The sequence below is a fragment of the Hyla sarda genome, chromosome 1 (genome assembly GCF_029499605.1).
Source record: "Hyla sarda isolate aHylSar1 chromosome 1, aHylSar1.hap1, whole genome shotgun sequence".
Lineage (NCBI taxonomy): Eukaryota > Metazoa > Chordata > Amphibia > Anura > Hylidae > Hyla > Hyla sarda.
In genome coordinates, this window is record NC_079189.1 from 275,561,791 (window position 1) to 275,580,242 (window position 18,452).

Genomic DNA, 18,452 nt, shown 5'->3' on the forward strand with positions numbered 1-18,452 from the left:
ATACACAGTATAAAAAGCATGAAGCTGTCAATGGCCATCCTAAGCTGAACGCGCCTGCTCTCGTCAGATCGCAGACTGCTCTAGCTTAGGGCCCGGTAGGTACTGGCATGGGAGACTGGCTGGGAATCCCGGTTGCCGTTGACATTTTGCTCTATTCCTGCCTTCCGCTCCGATTCCGAAAATAATTTATTGATGCTTAAATCCACAGTATACAAGGTGTGAAGCTGTCGACGGCCATCCTAAGCTTAGCGCGCCTGCTCTCGTCAGATCGCAGACTGGTACAGATCTTAGGGCCCGGTAAGTACCGGCATGGGACACTGGCTGGGAATCCCGGCTGCCGTTGACATTTTGCTCTGTTGCTGCCTTCCGTTCCGATTCCGAAAAGGATTTATTGATGCTTAAATGCACAGTATACAAAGTGTGAAGCTGTCAACGGCCGTCCTAAGCTGAACGCGCCTGCTCTCGACAGATCGCAGACTAATACCCAGCTTAGGGCCTGGTAAGTACCAGCATGGGAAACTGGCTGGGAATCCCGGCTGCCGTTGACATTTTGCTCTGTTGCCGCCTTCCGTTCCGATTCCGAAAAGGATTTATTGATGCTTAAATCCACAATACACCGGGTGTGAAGCTGTCAACGGCCATCCTAAGCCTGAACGTGCCTGCTCTCCTCAGATCACAGACTACTGCCCGGCAGTTACCGGCATGGGAGACTGGCTGGCAATCCAAGGTGCCATTGACATTTTGCTCTGTTGCCGCCTTCCTCTCCGATTAATAAAAATATTTATTGATGCTTAAATTCACAATATACAAGGCGTGAAGATGTCAACGGCCATCCTAAGCTGAACGCGCCTGCTCTCGTCAGATCGCAGACCGCTGCCCAGCTTAGGGCCCAGTAAGTACAGGCATGGGAGACTGGCTGGGAATCCCGGGTGCAGTTGACATTATGCTCTGTTGCCGCCTTCCGTTCCAATTCCGAAAAGGATTTATTGATGCTTAAATGCACAGTATAAAAAGCATGAAGCTGTCAATGGCCATCCTAAGCTGAACGCGCCTGCTCTCGTCAGATCGCAGACTGCTACCCAGCTTAGGGCCCAGTAAGTACCGGCATGGGAGACTAGCTGGGAATCCCGGGTGCAGTTGACATTTTGCTCTGTTGCCGCCTTCCGTTCCGATTACGAAAAGGATTTATTGATGCTTAAATGCACAGTATAAAAATCATGAAGCTGTCAATGGCCATCCTAAGCTGAACGCGCCTGTTTTCGTCAGATCGCAGACTGCTACCTAGCTTAGGGCCCGGTAAGTACTGGCATGGGAGACTGGCTGGGAATCCTGGTTGCCGTTGACATTTTGCTCTATTGCTGACTTCCGCTCCGATTCCGAAAATAATTTATTGATGCTTAAATCCACAGTATACAAGGTGTGAAGCTGTCGACGGCCATCCTAAGCTTAACGCGCCTGCTCTCGTCAGATCGCAGACTGGTACAGAACTTAGGGCCCGGTAAGTACCGGCATGGGACACTGGCTGGGAATCCCGGCTGCCGTTGACATTTTGCTCTGTTGCCGCCTTCCGTTCCGATTCCGAAAAGGATTTATTGATGCTTAAATCCACAATACACAGGGTGTGAAGCTGTCAACGGCCATCCTAAGCCTGAACGTGCCTGCTCTCCTCAGATCGCAGACTACTGCCCGGCAGTTACCGGCATGGGAGACTGGCTGGCAATCCAAGGTGCCATTGACATTTTGCTCTGTTGCCGCCTTCCTCTCCGATTAATAAAAATATTTATTGATGCTTAAATTCACAATATACAAGGCGTGAAGATGTCAACGGCCATCCTAAGCTGAACGCGCCTGCTCTCGTCAGATCGCAGACCGCTACCCAGCTTAGGGCCCAGTAAGTACGGGCATGGGAGACTGGCTGGGAATCCCGGGTGCAGTTGACATTATGCTCTGTTGTCGCCTTCCGTTCCGATTCCGAAAAGGATTTATTGATGCTTAAATGCACAGTATAAAAAGCATGAAGCTGTCAATGGCCATCCTAAGCTGAACGCGCCTGCTCTCGTCAGATCGCAGACTGCTACCCAGCTTAGGGCCCAGTAAGTACCGGCATGGGAGACTGGCTGGGAATCCCGGGTGCAGTTGACATTTTGCTCTGTTGCCGCCTTCCGTTCCGATTCCGAAAAGGATTTATTGATGCTTAAATGCACAGTATAAAAATCATGAAGCTGTCAATGGCCATCCTAAGCTGAACGCGCCTGCTTTCGTCAGATCGCAGACTGCTACCTAGCTTAGGGCCCGGTAAGTACTGGCATGGGAGACTAGCTGGAAATCCCGGTTGCCGTTGACATTTTGCTCTATTGCTGCCTTCCGCTCCGATTCCGAAAAGAATTTATTGATGCTTAAATCCACAGTATACAAGGTGTGAAGCTGTCGACGGCCATCCTAAGCTTAACGCGCCTGCTCTCGTCAGATCGCAGACTGGTACAGATCTTAGGGCCCGGTAAGTACCGGCATGACACTGGCTGGGAATCCCGGCTGCCGTTGACATTTTGCTCTGTTGCCGCCTTCCGCTCTGATTCCGAAAAGGATTTATTGATGCTTAAATGCACAGTATACAAAGTGTGAAGCTGTCAACGGCCATCCTAAGCTGAACGTGCCTGCTCTCGACAGATCGCAGACTGATACCCAGCTTAGGGCCTGGTAAGTACCAGCATGGGAGACTAGCTGGGAATCCCGGCTGCCGTTGACATTTTGCTCTGTTGCCGCCTTCCGTTCCGATTCCGAAAAGGATTTATTGATGCCTAAATGCACAGTATAAAGGGCGAGAAGCTGTCAACGGCCATCCTAAGCTGAACGCGCCTGCTCTCGTCAGATCGCAGACTGCTACCCAGCTTAGGGCCCGGTAAGTACCGGCATGGGAGACTGGCTGGGAATCCCGGGTGCAGTTGACATTTTGCTCTGTTGCCGCCTTCCGTTCCGATTCCGAAAAGGATATATTGATGCTTAAATGCACAATATAAAAATCAAGAAGCTGTAAACGGCCATCCTAAGCTGAACGCGCCTGCTCTCGTCAGATCGCAGACTGCTACCCAGCTTAGGGCCTGGTAAGTACCAGCATGGGAGACTGGGTGGGAATCCCGGGTGCAGTTGACATTTTAATCTGTTGCCGCCTTCCACTTCGATTCGGAAAATTATTTATTGATGCTTAAATCCACAATATAAAGGGCGTGAAGCTGTCAACGGCCATCCTAAGCTGAACGCGCTTGCTCTCGTCAGATCGCAGACTGATACCCAGCTTAGGGCCTGGTAAGTACCAGCATGGGAGACTGGCTGGGAATCCCAGGTGTCGTTGACATTTTGCTCTGTTGCCGCCTTACGCTCCGATTCCGAAAAGGATTTATTGATGCTTAAATCCACAGTATTCAGGGTGTGAAGATGTCTATGGCCATCCTAAGCTGAATGTGCCTGTTCTCGTCAGATCACAGACTGCTACCCAGCTTTGGGCCTGGTAAGTACCAGCATGGGAGACTGGCTGGGAATCCCGGGTGCAGTTGACATTTTGCTCTGTTTCTGCTCCGATTCCGAAAATTATTTATTGATGCCGGTACTTACCGGGCCCTAAGATCTGTACCAGTCTGCGATCTGACGAGAGCAGGCGCGTTAAGCTTAGGATGGCCGTCGACAGCTTCACACCTTGTATACTGTGGATTTAAGCATCAATAAATTCTTTTCGGAATCGGAGCGGAAGGCAGCAATAGAGCAAAATGTCAACGGCAACCGGGATTCCCAGCCAGTCTCCCATGCCAGTACCTACCGGGCCCTAAGCTAGAGCAGTCTGCGATCTGACGAGAGCAGGCGCGTTCAGCTTAGGATGGCCATTGACAGCTTCATGCTTTTTATACTGTGCATTTAAGCATCAATAAATCCTTTTCGGAATCGGAGCGGAAGGCGGCAACAGATTAAAATGTCAACTGCACCCGGGATTCCCAGCCAGTCTCCCATGCTGGTACTTACCAGGCCCTAAGCTGGGTAGCAGTCTGCGATCTGACGAGAGCAGTTGCGTTCAGCTTAGGATGGCCGTTGACAGCTTCACACTTTGTATACTGTGGATTTAAGCAGTATACAAAGTGTGAAGCTATCAACGGCCATCCTAAGCTGAACGCGCCTGCTCTCGTCAGATCGCAGACTGCTACCCAGCTTAGGGCCTGGTAAGTACCAGCATGGGAGACTGGCTGGGAATCCCGGGTGCAGTTGACATTTTAATCTGTTGCTGCCTTCCGCTCCGATTCGGAAAAGGATTTATTGATGCTTAAATCCACAATACACAGGGTGTGAAGCTGTCAACGGCCATCCTAAGCTCTCGTCAGATCGCAGACTGCTACCCAGCTTAGGGCCCAGTAATTACCGGCATTGGAGACTGGCTGGGAATCCCGAGTGCAGTTGACATTATGCTCTGTTGCCGTCTTCCGTTCCGATTCCGAAAAGGATTTATTGATGCTTAAATGCACAGTATAAAAAGCATGAAGCTGTCAATGGCCATCCTAAGCTGAACGCGCCTGCTCTCGTCAGACTGCTACCCAGCTAAGGGCACAGTAAGTACCAGCATGGGAGACTGGCTGGGAATCCCGGGTGCAGTTGACATTTTAATCTGTTGCCGCCTTCCGCTCCGATTCCGAAAAGGATTTATTGATGCTTAAATACACAGTATAAAAAGCATGAAGCTGTCAATGGCCATCCTAAGCTGAACGCGCCTGCTCTCGTCAGATCGCAGACTGCTCTAGCTTAGGGCCCGGTAGGTACTGGCATGGGAGACTGGCTGGGAATCCCGGTTGCCGTTGACATTTTGCTCTATTCCTGCCTTCCGCTCCGATTCCGAAAATAATTTATTGATGCTTAAATCCACAGTATACAAGGTGTGAAGCTGTCGACGGCCATCCTAAGCTTAGCGCGCCTGCTCTCGTCAGATCGCAGACTGGTACAGATCTTAGGGCCCGGTAAGTACCGGCATGGGACACTGGCTGGGAATCCCGGCTGCCGTTGACATTTTGCTCTGTTGCCGCCTTCCGTTCCGATTCCGAAAAGGATTTATTGATGCCTAAATGCACAGTATAAAGGGCGAGAAGCTGTCAACAGCCATCCTAAGCTGAACGCGCCTGCTCTCGTCAGATCGCAGACTGCTACCCAGCTTAGGGCCCGGTAAGTACCAGCATGGGAGACTGGCTGGGAATCCCAGGTGTCGTTGACATTTTGCTCTGTTGCCGCCTTCCGTTCCGATTCCGAAAAAGATTTATTGATGCTTAAATGCACAGTATACAAAGTGTGAAGCTGTCAACGGCCATCCTAAGCTGAATGCGCCTGCTCTCGTCAGATCGCAGACTGCTACCCAGCTTAGGGCCTGGTAAGTACCAGCATGGGAGACTGGCTGGGAATCCCAGGTGCAGTTGACATTTTAATCTGTTGCCGCCTTGCGCTCCGATTCGGAAAAGGATTTATTGATGCTTACATCCACAATACACAGGGTGTGCAGCTGTCAACGGCCATCCTAAGCCTGAACGTGCCTGCTCTCCTCAGATCGCAGACTACTGCCCAGCAGTTACCGGCATGGGAGACTGGCTGGCAATCCATGGTGCCATTGACATTTTGCTCTGTTGCCGCCTTCCTCTCCGAATAATAAAAATATTTATTGATGCTTAAATTCACAATATACAAGGCGTGAAGATGTCAACGGCCATCCTAAGCTGAACGCGCCTGCTCTCGTCAGATCGCAGACTGCAACCCAGCTTAGGGCCCAGTAAGTACCGGCATGGGAGACTGGCTGGGAATCCCGGGTGCAGTTGACATTATGCTCTGTTGCCGCCTTCCGTTCCGATTCCGAAAAGGATTTATTGATACTTAAATGCACAGTATAAAAAGCATGAAGCTGTCAATGGCCATCCTAAGCTGAACGTGCCTGCTCTCGTCAGATCGCAGACTGCTACCCAGCTTAGGGCCCAGTAAGTACCGGCATGGAAGACTGGCTGGGAATCCCGGGTGCAGTTGACATTTTGCTCTGTTGCCGCCTTCCGTTCCGATTCCGAATAGGATTTATTGATGCTTAAATGCACGGTATAAAAATCATGAAGCTGTCAATGGCCATCCTAAGCTGAACGCGCCTGCTTTCGTCAGATCGCAGACTGCTACCTAGCTTAGGGCCCGGTAAGTACTGGCATGGGAGACTGGCTGGGAATCCCGGTTGCCGTTGACATTTTGCTCTATTGCTGCCTTCCGCTCCGATTCCGAAAATAATTTATTGATGCTTAAATCCACAGTATACAAGGTGTGAAGCTGTCGACGGCCATCCTAAGCTTAACGCGCCTGCTCTCGTCAGATCGCAGACTGGTACAGATCTTAGGGCCCGGTAAGTACCGGCATGGGACACTGGCTGGGAATCCCGGCTGCCGTTGACATTTTGCTCTGTTGCCGCCTTCCGTTCCGATTCCGAAAAGGATTTATTGATGCTTAAATCCACAATACACAGGGTGTGAAGCTGTCAACGGCCATCCTAAGCCTGAACGTGCCTGCTCTCCTCAGATCGCAGACTACTTCCCGGCAGTTACCGGCATGGGAGACTGGCTGGCAATCCAAGGTGCCATTGACATTTTGCTCTGTTGCCGCCTTCCTCTCCGATTAATAAAAATATTTATTGATGCTTAAATTCACAATATACAAGGCGTGAAGATGTCAACGGCCATCCTAAGCTGAACGCGCCTGCTCTCGTCAGATCGCAGACTGCTACCCAGCTTAGGGCCCAGTAGGTACCGGCATGGGAGACTGGATGGGAATCCCGGGTGCAGTTGACATTATGCTCTGTTGCCGCCTTCCGTTCCGATTCCGAAAAGGATTTATTGATGCTTAAATGCACAGTATAAAAAGCATGAAGCTGTTAATGGCCATCCTAAGCTGAACGCGCCTGCTCTCGTCAGATCGCAGACTGCTACCCAGCTTAGGGCCCAGTAAGTACCGGCATGGGAGACTGGCTGGGAATCCCGGGTGCAGTTGACATTTTGCTCTGTTGCCGCCTTCCGTTCCGATTCCGAAAAGGATTTATTGATGCTTAAATGCACAGTATAAAAATCATGAAGCTGTCAATGGCCATCTTAAGCTGAATGCGCCTGCTTTCGTCAGATCGCAGACTGCTACCTAGCTTAGGGCCCGGTAAGTACTGGCATGGGAGACTGGCTGGGAATCCCGGTTGCCGTTGACATTTTGCTCTATTGCTGCCTTCCGCTCCGATTCCGAAAATAATTTATTGATGCTTAAATCCACAGTATACAAGGTGTGAAGCTGTCGACTGCCATCCTAAGCTTAACGCGCCTGCTCTCGTCAGATCGCAGACTGGTACAGATCTTAGGGCCCGGTAAGTACCGGCATGGGACACTGGCTGGGAATCCCGGCTGCCGTTGACATTTTGCTCTGTTGCCGCCTTCCGTTCCGATTCCGAAAAGGATTTATTGATGCTTAAATGCACAGTATACAGGGTGTGAAGCTGTCAACGGCCATCCTAAGCTGAACGCGCCTGCTCTCGTCAGATCGCAGACTGATACCCAGCTTAGGGCCTGGTAAGTACCAGCATGGTAGACTGGCTGGAATCCTGGGTGCAGTTGACATTTTAATCTGTTGCCGCCTTCCGCTCCGATTCCGAAAAGGATTTATTGATGCTTAAATCCACAATATACAGGGTGTGAAGCTGTCAACGGCCATCCTAAGCTGAACGTGTCTGCTCTCCTCAGATCGCAGACTGCTGCCCGGCAGATACCGGCGTGGGAGACTGGCTGGCAATCCAAGGTGCCATTGACATTTTGCTCTGTTGCCGCCTTCCTCTCCGATTATTAAAAATATTTATTGATGCTTAAATCCACAGTATACAAAGTGTGAAGCTGTCATCGGCCATCCTAAGCTGAACGCGCCTGCTCTCGTCAGATCGCAGACTGCTACCCAGCTTAGGGCCTGGTAAGTACCAGCATGGGAGACTGGCTGGGAATCCCGGGTGCAGTTGACATTTTAATCTGTTGCCGCCTTCCGCTCAGATTTGGAAAAGGATTTATTGATGCTTAAATGCACAGTATAAAGGGCGTGAAGCTGTCAACGGCCATCCTAAGCTGAAAGCGCCTGCTCTTGTCAGAACGCAGACTGCTACCCAGCTTAGGGCCCGATAAGTACCAGCATGGGAGACTGGCTGTGAATCCCAGGTGTTGTTGACATTTTGCTCTGTAGCCGCCTTCCTCTCCGATTCCGAAAAGGATTTATTGATGCTTAAATGGACAGTATAAAAAGCATGAAGCTGTCAATGGCCATCCTAAGCTGAACGCGCCTGCTCTCGTCAGATCGCAGACTGGTACAGATCTTAGGGCCCGGTAAGTACCGGCATGGGACACTGGCTGGGAATCCCGGGTGCCGTTGACATTTTGCTCTATTGCTGCCTTCCGCTCCGATTCCGAAAAGAATTTATTGATGCTTAAATCCACAGTATACAAGGTGTGAAGCTGTCGACGGCCATCCTAAGCTTAACGTGCCTGCTCTTGTCAGATAGCAGACTGGTACAGATCTTAGGGCCCGGTAAGTACCGGCATGGGACACTGGCTGGGAATCCCGGCTGCTGTTGACATTTTGCTCTGTTGCCGCCTTCCGTTCCGATTCCGAAAAGGATTTATTGATGCTTAAATGCACAGTATAAAGTACGAGAAGCTGTCAACGGCCATCCTAAGCTGAACGTGCCTGCTCTCGTCAGATCGCAGACTGCTACCCAGCTTAGGGCCCGGTAAGTACCAGCATGGGAGGCTGGCTGGGAATCCCAGGTGTCGTTGACATTTTGCTCTGTTGCCGCCTTCCGTTACGATTCCGAAAAGGATTTATTGATGCTTAAATGCACAGTTTACAAAGTGTGAAGCTGTCAACGGCCATCCTAAGCTGAACGCGCCTGCTCTCGTCAGATCGCAGACTGCTACCCAGCTTAGGGCCTGGTAAGTACCAGCATGGGAGACTGGCTGGGAATCCCGGGTGCAGTTGCCATTCTAATCTGTTGCCGCCTTCCGCTTCGATTCGGAAAATTATTTATTGATGCTTAAATCCACAATATAAAGAGCGTGAAGCTGTCAACGGCCATCCTAAGCTGAACGCGCCTGCTCTCGTCAGATCGCAGACTGATACCCAGCTTAGGGCCTGGTAAGTACCAGCATGGGAGACTGGCTGGGAATCCCGGGTGCAGTTGACATTTTGCTCTGTTTCTGCTCCGATTCCGAAAATTATTTATTGATGCTTAAATCCACAGTATACAAAGTGTGAAGCAGTCAACGGCCATCCTAAGCTGAACGCGCCTGCTCTCGTCAGATTGCAGACTGCTACCCAGCTTAGGGCCTGGTAAGTACCAGCATGGGAGACTGGCTGGGAATCCCAGGTGCTGTTGACATTTTAATCTGTTGCCGCCTTCCGCTCCGATTCGTAAAAGGATTTATTGATGCTTAAATCCACAATACACAGGGTGTGAAGCTGTCAACGGCCATCCTAAGCCTGAATGTGCCTGCTCTCCTCAGATCGCAGACTACTGCCCAGCAGTTACCGGCATGGGAGACTGGCTGGCAATCCAAGGTGCCATTGACATTTTTCTCTGTTGCCGCCTTCCTCTCCGATTAATAAAAATATTTATTGATGCTTACATTCACAATATACAAGGCGTGAAGATGTCAACGGCCATCCTAAGCTGAACGCGCCTGCTCTCGTCAGATCGCAGACTGCTACCCAGCTTAGGGCCCAGTAAGTACCGGCATGGGAGACTGGCTGGGAATCCCGGGTGCAGTTGACATTATGCTCTGTTGCCGCCTTCCGTTCCGATTCCGAAAAGGATTTGTTGATGCTTAAATGTACAGTATAAAAAGCATGAAGCTGTCAATGGCCATCCTAAGCTGAACGCGCCTGCTCTCGTCAGATCGCAGACTGCTACCTAGCTTAGGCCCCGGTAAGTACTGGCATGGGAGGCTGGCTGGGAATCCCGGTTGCCGTTGACATTTTGCTCTATTGCCGCCTTCCGCTCCGATTCCGAAAATAATTTATTGATGCTTAAATCCACAGTATACAAGGTTTGAAGCTGTCGACGGCCATCCTAAGCTTAACGCGCCTGCTCTCGTCAGATCGCAGACTGGTACAGATCTTAGGGCCCGGTAAGTACCGGCATGGGACACTGGCTGGGAATCCGTGCTGCCGTTGACATTTTGCTCTGTTGCCGCCTTCCGTTCCGATTCCGAAAAGGATTTATTGATGCTTAAATGCACAGTATACAGGGTGTGAAGCTGTCAACGGCCACCCTAAGCTGAACGCGCCTGCTCTCGTCAGATCGCAGACTGATACCTAGCTTAGGGCCTGGTAAGTACCAGCATGGGAGACTGGCTGGGAATCCAGGGTGCAGTTGACATTTTAATCTGTTGCCGCCTTCCGCTTCGATTCGGAAAATTATTTATTGATGCTTAAATCCACAATATAAAGGGCGTGAAGCTGACAACGGCCATCCTAAGCTGAACGCGCCTGCTCTCGTCAGATCGCAGACTGCTACCCAGCTTTGGGCCCGGTAAGTACCAGCATGGGAGACTGGCTGGGAATCCCAGGTGTTGTTGACATTTTGCTCTGTAGCCGCCTTCCGCTCCGATTCCGAAAAGGATTTATTGATGCTTAAATCCACAGTATACAGGGTGTGAAGCCGTCTACGGCTATCCTAAGCTGAATGTGCCTGTTCTTGTCAGATCGCAGACTGCTGCCCGGCAAGTACGGGCATGGGAGACTGGCTGGCAATCCAAGGTGCTATTGACATTTTGCTCTGTTGCCGCCTTCCTCTACGATTCCGAAAAGGATTTATTGATGCTTAAATGCACAGTATAAAAATCATGAAGCTGTCAATGGCCATCTTAAGCTGAATGCGCCTGCTTTCGTCAGATCGCAGACTGCTACCTAGCTTAGGGCCTGGTAAGTACTGGCATGGGAGACTGGCTGGGAATCCCGGTTGCCGTTGACATTTTGCTCTATTGCTGCCTTCCGCTCCGATTCCGAAAATAATTTATTGATGCTTAAATCCACAGTATACAAGGTGTGAAGCTGTCGACTGCCATCCTAAGCTTAACGCGCCTGCTCTCGTCAGATCGCAGACTGGTACAGATCTTAGGGCCCGGTAAGTACCGGCATGGGACACTGGCTGGGAATCCCGCTGCCGTTGACATTTTGCTCTGTTGCCGCCTTCCGTTCCGATTCCGAAAAGGATTTATTGATGCTTAAATGCACAGTATACAGGGTGTGAAGCTGTCAACGGCCATCCTAAGCTGAACGCGCCTGCTCTCGTCAGATCGCAGACTGATACCCAGCTTAGGGCCTGGTAAGTACCAGCATGGTAGACTGGCTGGGAATCCCGGGTGCATAGTTACATAGTTAGTACGGTCGAAAAAAGACATATGTCCATCAAGTTCAACCAGAGAATTAAGGGGTAGGGGTGTGGCGCGATATTGGGGAAGGGATGAGATTTTATATTTCTTCATAAGCATTAATCTTATTTTGTTCCAGGAATGTATCTAAACCTGTTTTAAAGCTGTTAATTGTTCCTGCTGTGACCAGTTCCTGAGGTAGACCGTTCCATAAATTCACAGTCCTCACGGTAAAGAAGGCGTGTCGCCCCTTGAGACTAAACTTTTTTTTCTCCAGACGGAGGGAGTGCCCCCTCGTCCTTTGGGGGGGTTTAACCTGGAACAGTTTTTCTCCATATTTTTTGTATGGGCCATTAATATACTTATATACGTTTATCATATCCCCCCTTAAACGTCTCTTCTCAAGACTAAACAATTGTAACTCCTTTAATCGCTCCTCATAGCTAAGATGTTCCAAGCCCCATATTAGTTTAGTCGCGCGTCTCTGCACCCTTTCCAACTCCGCAGTGTCCCTTTTATGGACAGGTGACCAAAACTGAACAGCATATTCCAGGTGAGGCCGTACCAATGCTTTATAAAGGGGGAGTATTATGTCCCTGTCCCTTGAGTCCATGCCTCTTTTGATACATGACAATATCCTGCCGGCTTTGGAAGCAGCAGCCTGACATTGCATGCTATTCTGTAGTCTGTGATCTACAAGTACACCCAGATCCTTCTCTACCAGTGACTCTGACAGTTTAATCCCCCCTAAGACATACGATGCATGCAGGTTATTAGTACCCAGATGCATAACTTTACATTTATCCACATTGAACCTCATTTGCCAAGTGGATGCCCAGACACTTAGTCTATCCAAGTCATCTTGTAACTTATGCACATCCTCTATAGACTGTACCGTGCTACAAAGCTTGGTGTCATCTGCAAAGATAGAAACAGAGCTGTTAATACCATCCTCTATATCATTGATAAATAAATTAAACAACAGCGGTCCCAGTACTGAACCTTGGGGTACACCACTAATAACCGGGGACCAATCAGAGTACGAATCATTGACCACCACTCTCTGGGTACGATCCATGAGCCAGTGTTCAATCCAGTTACAAACTAAAATTTCCAAACCCAAAGACCTTAACTTACCTGTCAGACGTCTATGAGGGACAGTATCAAATGCTTTAGCAAAATCCAGAAACACTATATCCACAGCCATTCCTCTGTCAAGGCTTCTACTCACCTCTTCATAAAAGCAAATTAGATTGGTTTGACAACTTCTATCCTTAGTAAACCCATGCTGGCTATCACTTATAATACAATTATCCCCTATGTATTCCTGTATGTAATCCCTTATAAGTCCTTCAAACAATTTACCCACAATGCACGTTAAACTTACCGGTCTATAGTTTCCTGGGGAAGACCTAGAGCCCTTTTTGAAGATTGGCACCACATTCGCCTTGCGCCAGTCCCTTGGCACAATACCAGACACCAGAGAATCTCTAAATATCATGAACAGGGGTACAGATATTACTGAACTTACCTCTCTAAGAACTCTTGGGTGTAGTCCATCCGGTCCTGGGGATTTGCTTACATTTATATCACTTAACTTACCTTGTACCATCTCTACATTAAGCCAGTTCAGTACATTACATGATGTGTTACCAGCACTGACCTGGCCAATGTCAGCTCCTTCTTCCATAGTGTATACAGAACTAAAGAACCCATTCAGTAGCTCCGCCTTCTCTTGATCGCCTGTGACAACCTCCCCATTATCATTATTAAGGGGTCCTACATGCTCTGTCCTTGGTTTTTTTGCATTTATATATCTAAAAAAATATTTAGGATTAGTTTTGCTTTCTTTGGCCACCTGTCTCTCATTTTGAATTTTTGCTGTTTTTATTACATTTTTACAGATTTTATTAAGCTCCTTGTACTGTTTAAATGTTATCGCTGACCCATCAGATTTGTATTTTTTGAAGGCTATTTTTTTGCTGTTTATTGCTCTTTTAACATCATGTGTCAGCCATGTAGGATTTAGTTTCAATCGTTTATATTTGTTCCCCTTTGGTATATATTTAGCTGTATAGTTATTTAGAGTTAATTTAAAGATGTCCCATTTACCTTCTGTATCAGTATTTGAGAACACCTCCCCCCAGTCTATGTCCTGTAGTGCAGCCCTCAGCCCAGGGAAATTTGCCTTTTTAAAGTTATATGTTTTTGCCTTCCCCGCCTGTCTTTGTTTTCTACATTTTAAGTCAAAAGTAACTATATTGTGGTCGCTATTACCAAGGTTTTCCCGCACAGTTACATTACCAACCAGCTCTGCGTTGTTGGAAATGATCAGATCCAACAAGGCATCACTTCTTGTTGGGTCCTCCACAAACTGGCCCATAAAATTATCCTGCAATAAATTTAGGAATTGTCGCCCCTTTGTAGTTTTAGCCAACCCCAGACCCCAATCTATATCTGGATAGTTAAAATCTCCCATTATTACCACTGTACCGGCCCGGGCGGCCCTCTCTATTTGTTTATGAAGCCGAACTTCTATCTCTTCAGTGATATTAGGGGGTCTGTAGATTACCCCAAATATTATTTTTTCAGTATTTCCCTCCTTTTGTAATTCTACCCACAATGATTCCACATCCTCAGAATCATCACACACTATGGCATCGTTCACACTGACTTTCATACCACTTCTTACATACAGACAGACTCCACCACCTTTTCTGTTCATTCTATCCTTGCGAAACAATGTAAACCCCTGCAGATTGACAGCCCAGTCATGCGAGGAGTCCAGCCATGTCTCAGTGACCCCAACTATATCAATATGTTCCTCCAGTATCAAGGCCTCAAGCTCCCCCATTTTATTTGCTAGGCTTCTGGCATTTGTGAACATACACTTTACATTTCCATCCTTTATGTTATTGGGGTTAATGGGATTCAAGGGTGTAAGTTTTATTTTCCTATGAAGCCTATTCCTATTAACTATTCTAACCCCTCCCTCCGCTCCACCCCCAGGTACATTTATAATTCCCACCTCTCTATCTACACTATCTTCCCCCTCTTTGCTGTAGGTTCCCAGCAACCATGCAGTTGACATTTTAATCTGTTGCCGCCTTCCGCTCCGATTCCGAAAAGGATTTATTGATGCTTAAATCCACAATATACAGGGTGTGAAGCAGTCAACGGCCATCCTAAGCTGAACGTGTCTGCTCTCCTCAGATCGCAGACTGCTGCCCGGCAGATACCGGCGTGGGAGACTGGCTGGCAATCCAAGGTGCCATTGACATTTTGCTCTGTTGCCGCCTTCCTCTCCGATTATTAAAAATATTTATTGATGCTTAAATCCACAGTATACAAAGTGTGAAGCTGTCATCGGCCATCCTAAGCTGAACGCGCCTGCTCTCGTCAGATCGCAGACTGCTACCCAGCTTAGGGCCTGGTAAGTACCAGCATGGGAGACTGGCTGGGAATCCCGGGTGCAGTTGACATTTCAAACTGTTGCCGCCTTCCGTTCCGATTCCGAAAAGGATTTATTGATGCTTAAATGCACAGTATACAAAGTGTGAAGCTGTCAACGGCCATCATAAGCTGAACGCGCCTGCTCTCATCAGATCGCAGACTGCTACCCAGCTTAGGGCCTGGTAAGTACCAGCATGGGAGACTGGCTGGGAATCCCGGGTGCAGTTGACATTTTGCTCTGTTGCCGCCATCCGCTCCGATTCGGAAAAGGATTTATTGATGCTTAAATGCACAGTATAAAGGGCGAGAAGCTGTCAACGGCCATCCTAAGCTGAACGTGCCTGCTCTCGTCAGATCGCAGACTGCTACCCAGCTTAGGGCCCGCTAAGTACCAGAATGGGAGACTGGCTGGGAATCCCAGGTGTCGTTGACATTTTGTTCTGTTGCAGCCTTCCGCTCTGATTCCGAAAAGGATTTATTGATGCTTAAATCCACAGTATACAGGGTGTGAAGATGTCTACGGCCTTCCTAAGCTGAATGCGCCTGTTCTCGTAAGATCGCAGACTGCTACCCAGCTTCGGGCCTGGTAAGTACCAGCATGGGAGACTGGCTGGAATCCCGGCTGCCGTTGACATTCTGCTATGTTTCTGCTCCGATTCCGAAAATTATTTATTGATGCTTAAATCCACAGTATACAAAGTGTGAAGCTGTCAATGGCCATCCTAAGCTGAACGCGCCTGCTCTCGTCAGATCGCAGACTGCTACCCAGCTTAGGGCCCGTTAAGTACCAGCATGGGAGACTGGCAGGGAATCCCGGCTGCCGTTGACATTTTGCTCTGTTGCCGCCTTCCGTTTCGATTCCGAAAAGGATTTATTGATGCTTAAATGCACAGTATACAAAATGTGAAGCTGTCAACGGCCATCCTAAGCTGAACGCGCCTGCTCTCATCAGATCGCAGACTGCTACCCAGCTTAGGGCCTGGTAAGTACCAGCATGGGAGACTGGCTGGGAATCCCGGGTGCAGTTGACATTTTAATCTGTTGCCGCCTTCCGTTCCGATTCTGAAAAGGATTTATTGATGCTTAAATGCACAGTATACAGGGTGTGAAGATGTCTACGGCCATCCTAAGCTAAATGCGCCTGTTCTCGTCAGATCGCAGACTGGTACCCAGCTTAGGGCCCGTTAAGTACCAGCATGGGAGACTGGCTGGGAATCCCAGGTGTCATTGACATTTTGCTCTGTTGCCGCCTTACGCTCCGATTCCGAAAAGGATTTATTGATGCTTAAATCCACAGTATACAGGGTGTGAAGATGTCTACGGCCATCCTAAGCTGAATGCGCCTGTTCTCGTCAGATCGCAGACTGGTACAGATCTTAGGGCCCGGTAAGTACCGGCATGGGACACTGGCTGGGAATCCCGGCTGCCGTTGACATTTTGCTCTGTTGCCGCCTTCCGTTCCGATTACGAAAAGGATTTATTGATGCTTAAATGCACAGTATAAAGGGCGAGAAGCTGTCAACGGCCATCCTAAGCTGAACGCGCCTGCTCTCGTCAGATCGCAGACTGCTACCCAGCTTAGGGCCCGGTAAGTACCAGCATGGGAGACTGGCAGGGAATCCCGGCTGCCGTTGACATTTTGCTCTGTTTCTGCTCCGATTCCGAAAATTATTTATTGATGCTTAAATCCACAGTATACAAAGTGTGAAGCTGTCAACGGCCATCCTAAGCTTAACGCGCCTGCTCTCGTCAGATCGCAGACTGGTACAGATCTTAGGGCCCGGTAGGTACCGGCATGGGACACTGGCTGGGAATCCCGGGTGCAGTTGACATTTTGCTCTGTTGCCGCCTTCCGCTCCGATTCGGAAAAGGATTTATTGATGCTTAAATGCACAGTATAAAGGGCGTGAAGCTGTCAACGGCCATCCTAAGCTAAACGCGCCTGCTCTCGTCAGATCGCAGACTGCTACCCAGCTTAGGGCCCGGTAAGTACCAGCATGGGAGACTGGCTGGGAATCCCAGGTGTTGTTGACATTTTGCTCTGTAGCCGCCTTCCGCTCCGATTCCGAAAAGGATTTATTGATGCTTAAATCCACAGTATACAGGGTGTGAAGCCGTCTACGGCTATCCTAAGCTGAATGTGCCTGTTCTTGTCAGATCGCAGACTGCTGCCCGGCAAGTATGGGCATGGGAGACTGGCTGGCAATCCAAGGTGCTATTGACATTTTGCTCTGTTGCCGCCTTCCTCTCCGATTCCGAAAAGGATTTATTGATGCTTAAATGCACAGTATAAAAAGCATGAAGCTGTCAATGGCCATCCTAAGCTGAACGCGCCTGCACTCGTCCGATCGCAGACTGCTACCCAGCTTAGGGCCCGGTAAGTACTGGCATGGGAGACTGGCTGGGAATCCTGGGTGCTGTTGAAACTTTGCTCTATTGCTGCCTTCCGCTCCGATTCCGAAAAGAATTTATTGATGCTTAAATCCACAGTATACAAGGTGTGAAGCTGTCGACGGCCATCCTAAGCTTAACTCGCCTGCTCTCGTCAGATCGCAGACTGATACAGATTTTAGGGCCCGGTAAGTACCGGCATGAGACACTGGCTGGGAATCACGGCTGCCGTTGACATTTTGCTCTGTTGCCGCCTTCCGTTCCGATTCCGAAAAGGATTTATTGATGCTTAAATGCACAGTATAAAGGGCGAGATGCTGTCAACGGCCATCCTAAGCTGAACGCGCCTGGTCTCGTCAGATCGCAGACTGCTACCCAACTTAGGGCCCGTTAAGTACTGGCATGGGAGACTGGCTGGGAATCCCAGGTGCCGTTGACATTTTGCTCTATTGCTGCCCTCCGCTTCGATTCCGAAAAGAATTTATTGATGCTTAAATCCACAGTATACAAGGTGTGAAGCTGTCGACGGCCATCCTAAGCTTAACGCGCCTGCTCTCGTCAGATCGCAGACTGGTACAGATCTTAGGGCCCGGTAAGTACCGGCATGGGACACTGGCTGGGAATCCCGGCTGCCGTTGACATTTTGCTCTGTTGCCGCCTTACGCTCCGATTCCGAAAAGGATTTATTGATGCTTAAATCCACAGTATACAGGGTGTGAAGATGTCTACGGCCATCCTAAGCTGAATGCGCCTGTTCTCGTCGGATCGCAGACTGCTTCCCAGCTTCGGGCCTGGTAAGTACCAGCATGGGAGACTGGCTGGGAATCCCGGGTGCAGTTGACATTTTGCTCTGTTTCTGCTCCGATTCCGAAAATTATTTATTGATGCTTAAATCCACAGTATACAAAGTGTGAAGCTGTCAACGGCCATCCTAAGCTGAACGCGCCTGCTCTCGTCAGATCATAGACTGCTACCCAGCTTAGGGCCCGTTAAGTACCAGCATGGGAGACTGGCTGGGAATCCCAGGTGGTGTTCACTTTTTGCTCTGTAGCCGCCTTCCGCTTCGATTCCGAAAATGATTTATTGATGCTTAAATCCACAGTATACAGGGTGTGAAGCCGTCTACGGCTATCCTAAGCTGAATGTGCCTGTTCTTGTCAGATCGCAGACTGC

The 18,452-nt window shown here is 49.2% G+C and overlaps 6 pseudogenes; all 6 read left to right on the forward strand.

The window, feature by feature from the left end:
- The first annotated feature begins 2,828 nt into the window (after positions 1-2,828).
- On the forward strand, positions 2,829-2,948 carry LOC130353038 (5S ribosomal RNA; annotated as a pseudogene).
- A 284-nt stretch (positions 2,949-3,232) lies between these two features.
- LOC130352310 (5S ribosomal RNA) lies at positions 3,233-3,352 on the forward strand (annotated as a pseudogene).
- A 1,972-nt stretch (positions 3,353-5,324) lies between these two features.
- On the forward strand, positions 5,325-5,444 carry LOC130327254 (5S ribosomal RNA; annotated as a pseudogene).
- Positions 5,445-9,322: 3,878 nt separating this feature from the next.
- LOC130324848 (5S ribosomal RNA) lies at positions 9,323-9,442 on the forward strand (annotated as a pseudogene).
- Positions 9,443-10,523: 1,081 nt separating this feature from the next.
- Positions 10,524-10,643, forward strand: LOC130348184 (5S ribosomal RNA; annotated as a pseudogene).
- A 5,156-nt stretch (positions 10,644-15,799) lies between these two features.
- Positions 15,800-15,919, forward strand: LOC130328233 (5S ribosomal RNA; annotated as a pseudogene).
- Positions 15,920-18,452: the final 2,533 nt, after the last annotated feature.